Source organism: Engystomops pustulosus, chromosome 7 (assembly GCF_040894005.1).
Source record: "Engystomops pustulosus chromosome 7, aEngPut4.maternal, whole genome shotgun sequence".
Lineage (NCBI taxonomy): Eukaryota > Metazoa > Chordata > Amphibia > Anura > Leptodactylidae > Engystomops > Engystomops pustulosus.
The window spans coordinates 2,623,484-2,628,988 of record NC_092417.1 but is presented as its reverse complement, the minus strand read 5'-3'; positions in this window follow the sequence as shown (position 1 = coordinate 2,628,988).

Genomic DNA, 5,505 nt, shown 5'->3' with positions numbered 1-5,505 from the left:
TTTTATTATTCTTTTATTCTTCAAACACCAAAGAAGAGGATCACCAATTTTTTTGATTAAGTTGATATCTTCCAATCTTCCCAGCATCCAATTCTTCTTGCACAGGTATAAGAAGTGTCCGCACATTTGCGTTTCGCTCGTGACCGTTTTGTGTCGCGGCTGCGCGAGTCATCACGCGACACAAATTTTTTTGCACTGGAGGTGGCGCTCCGGTGCTCAGTCGGTCCGTGTTCCAGACTTAACATACAGGGGGTCATTTACTAAGGGCCCGAATCGCGTTTTCCCGACGTGTTACCCGAATATTTCCGATTTGCGCCGATTGTACCTGAATTGCCCCGGGATTGTGTCGCACGCGATCGGATTGTGGCGCATCGGCGCCGGCATGCGCGCGACGGAAATCGGGGGGCGTGGCCGAACAAAATCCCGACGTATTCGGAAAAACCGCCGCATTTAAAACCCGAAAAAGTGTCGCTTGGTGACCGCTTACCTTCACCTGGTCCGAGGAGGTGCATTCCGGCGCGTGGAGATGATTTTCAGCGCAGCAGCGCCACCTGGTGGACGGCGGAGGAACTACCTTCATAAATCCCGGCCGGACCCGAATCCAGAGCAGAGAACGCGCCGCTGGATCGCGAATGGGCCGGGTAAGTAAATTTGCCCCACAGAGTCTGACAGAATCGCGTCACGTGCCCCATGGGAGCCAAAAAGAGAGGCGGTGCAGGGGGCTCCAGATTCATGAAGAATAGGAGCCACAGATGATGAATCTGGCGCCCTGCACTATACACAGGAAACTGCACATAGTACATAGTACACAGGAAACTGCACATAGTACATAGTACACAGGACACTGCACATAGTACACAGGACACTGCACATAGTACACAGGACCCTGCACATAGTACACACCCTGCACATAGTACACACCCTGCACATAGTACACACCCTGCACATAGTACACAGGACACTGCATATAGTACACAGGACCCCTGCACATAGTACACAGGACCCCTGCACATAGTACACAGAGCACTGCACATAGTACACAGGACCCCTGCACATAGTACACACCCTGCACATAGTACACACCCTGCACATAGTACACACCCTGCACATAGTACACACCCTGCACATAGTACACACCCTGCACATAGTACACACCCTGCACATAGTACACACCCTGCACATAGTACACACCCTGCACATAGTACACACCCTGCACATAGTACACACCCTGCACATAGTACACACCCTGCACATAGTACACACCCTGCACATAGTACACACCCTGCACATAGTACACACCCTGCACATAGTACACACCCTGCACATAGTACACACCCTGCACATAGTACACACCCTGCACATAGTACACACCCTGCACATAGTACACACCCTGCACATAGTACACACCCTGCACATAGTACACACCCTGCACATAGTACACACCCTGCACATAGTACACACCCTGCACATAGTACACAGGACACTGCACATAGTACACAGGACCCCTGCACATAGTACACAGAGCACTGCACATAGTACACAGGAAACTGCACATAGTACACAGAGCACTGCACATAGTACACAGGACCCCTGCACATAGTACACCCTGCACATAGTACACCCTGCACATAGTACACACCCTGCACATAGTACACACCCTGCACATAGTACACACCCTGCACATAGTACACACCCTGCACATAGTACACACCCTGCACATAGTACACACCCTGCACATAGTACACACCCTGCACATAGTACACACCCTGCACATAGTACACACCCTGCACATAGTACACACCCTGCACATAGTACACACCCTGCACATAGTACACACCCTGCACATAGTACACACCCTGCACATAGTACACACCCTGCACATAGTACACACCCTGCACATAGTACACACCCTGCACATAGTACACACCCTGCACATAGTACACACCCTGCACATAGTACACACCCTGCACATAGTACACACCCTGCACATAGTACACACCCTGCACATAGTACACACCCTGCACATAGTACACACCCTGCACATAGTACACACCCTGCACATAGTACACACCCTGCACATAGTACACACCCTGCACATAGTACACACCCTGCACATAGTACACACCCTGCACATAGTACACACCCTGCACATAGTACACACCCTGCACATAGTACACACCCTGCACATAGTACACACACTGCACATAGTACACACACTGCACATAGTACACAGGACACTGCACATAGTACACAGGACACTGCACATAGCACACAGGACACTGCACATAGCACACAGGACACTGCACATAGTACACAGGACCCTGCACATAGTACACAGGACCCTGCACATAGTACACAGGGCACTGCACATAGCACACAGGGCACTGCACATAGTACACAGGACACTGCACATAGTACACAGGACACTGCACATAGTACACAGGACCCTGCACATAGCACACAGGACATTGCACATAGTACACACTGCACATAGTACACAGGACCCCTGCACATAGTACACACACCATGCACATAGTACACAGGACCCTGCACATAGTACACAGGGCACTGCACATAGTACACAGGGCACTGCACATAGTACACACTGCACATAGCACACAGGACCCCTGCACTATACACAGGAAACTGCACATAGTACACAGGGCACTGCACATAGTACACAGGGCACTGCACATAGTACACAGGACACTGCATATAGTACACAGGACCCCTGCACATAGTACACAGGACACTGCATATAGTACACAGGACACACTGCACATAGTACACAGGACACTGCACATAGTACACAGGACATTGCACATAGTACACAGTTCCCTGCACATAGTACACAGGACCCTGCACATAACACACAGGACCCTACACATAGTACACAGGACCCTGCACATAGTACACACGACACATAGTACACACATAGTACACACTACACATAGTACACAGGACACTGCACATAGTACACAGGACCCTGCACATAGTACACACTGCACATAGTACACAGGGCACTGCACATAGTACACAGGACACTGCACATAGTACACAGGACACTGCACATAGTACACAGGACACTGCACATAGTACACAGGACCCTGCACATAGTACACAGGACACTGCACATAGTACACAGGACACCGCACATAGTACACAGGACACTGCACATAGTACACAGGACACTGCACATAGTACACAGGACACACTGCACATAGTACACAGGACACACTGCACATAGTACACAGGACACACTGCACATAGTACACAGGTCACTGCACATAGTACACAGGACCCTGCACATAGTACACAGGTCACTGCACATAGTACACAGGTCACTGCACATAGTACACAGGACCCTGCACATAGTACACAGGACACTACACATAGTACACAGGACACTGCACATAGCACACAGGACACTGCATATAGTACACCCTGCACACTACACAGGACCCTGCACATAGTACACAGGACACTGCACATAGTACACAGGACACTACACATAGTACACAGGACCCTGCACATAGTACACAGGACACTGCACATAGTACACAGGACACTGCACATAGTACACACTGCACATAGTACACAGGACCCTGGACATAGTACACAGGACACTACACATAGTACACAGGACACTACACATAGTACACAGTACCCTGCACATAGTACACAGTACCCTGCACATAGTACACAGGACCCTGCACATAGTACACAGGACACTGCACATAGTACACAGGGCACTGCACATAGTACACAGGACACTGCACATAGTACACAGGACCCCTGCACATTGCACACAGGACCCTGCACATAGTACACACTGCACACAGTACACAGGACACTGCACATAGTACACAGGACCCTGCACATAGTACACAGGACCCTGCACATAGTACACAGGACACTGCACATAGTACACAGGACCCTGCACATAGTACACAGGACACTGCATATAGTACACCCTGCACATAGTACACAGGACACTGCACATAGTACACAGGACCCTGCACATAGTACACAGGACCCTGCACATAGTACACAGGACACTGCACATAGTACACAGGGCACTGCATATAGTACACAGGACACTGCATATAGTACACCCTGCACATAGTACACAGGACACTGCACATAGTACACAGGACCCTGCACATAGTACACAGGACACTGCACATAGTACACAGGACCCTGCACATAGTACACACTGCACATAGTACACAGGACCCTGCACATAGTACACAGGACACTGCACATAGTACACACTGCACATAGTACACAGGACCCTGCACATAGTACACAGGACCCTGCACATAGTACACAGGACCCTGCACATAGTACACAGGACACTGCACATAGTACACACTGCACACAGTACACAGGACACTGCACATAGTACACACTGCACACACTACACAGGACACTGCACATAGTACACAGGACCCTGCACATAGTACACAGGACCCTGCACATAGTACACAGGACACTGCACATAGTACACAGGACACTGCACATAGTACACAGGACATTGCACATAGTACACCCTGCACATAGTACACAGGACCCTGCACATAACACACAGGACCCTGCACATAGTACACACGACACATAGTACACACTACACATAGTACACAGGACACTGCACATAGTACACAGGACACTGCACATAGTACACACTGCACATAGTACACAGGGCACTGCACATAGTACACAGGGCACTGCACATAGTACACAGGACCATGCACATAGTACACAGGACACTGCACATAGTACACAGGACACTGCACATAGTACACAGGACCCTGCACATAGCACACAGGACACTGCACATAGCACACAGGACACTGCACATAGCACACAGGACACTGCATATAGTACACCCTGCACACTACACAGGACCCTGCACATAGTACACAGGACACTGCACATAGTACACAGGACCCTGCACATAGTACACAGGACCCTGCACATAGTACACAGGACCCTGCACACAGTACACAGGACACTGCACATAGTACACAGGACACTGCACATAGTACACAGGACCCTGCACATAGTACACAGGACCCTGCACATAGTACACAGGACCCTGCACATAGTACACAGGACCCTGCACATAGTACACAGGACCCTGCACATAGTACACAGGACACTGCACATAGTACACAGGACATTGCACATAGTACACCCTGCACATAGTACACAGGACCCTGCACATAACACACAGGACCCTACACATAGTACACAGGACCCTGCACATAGTACACACGACACATAGTACACACTACACATAGTACACAGGACACTGCACATAGTACACAGGGCACTGCACATAGTACACAGGACCATGCACATAGTACACAGGACACTGCACATAGTACACAGGACACTGCACATAGTACACAGGACACTGCACATAGCACACAGGACACTGCACATAGCACACAGGACACTGCACATAGCACACAGGACACTGCATATAGTACACCCTGCACA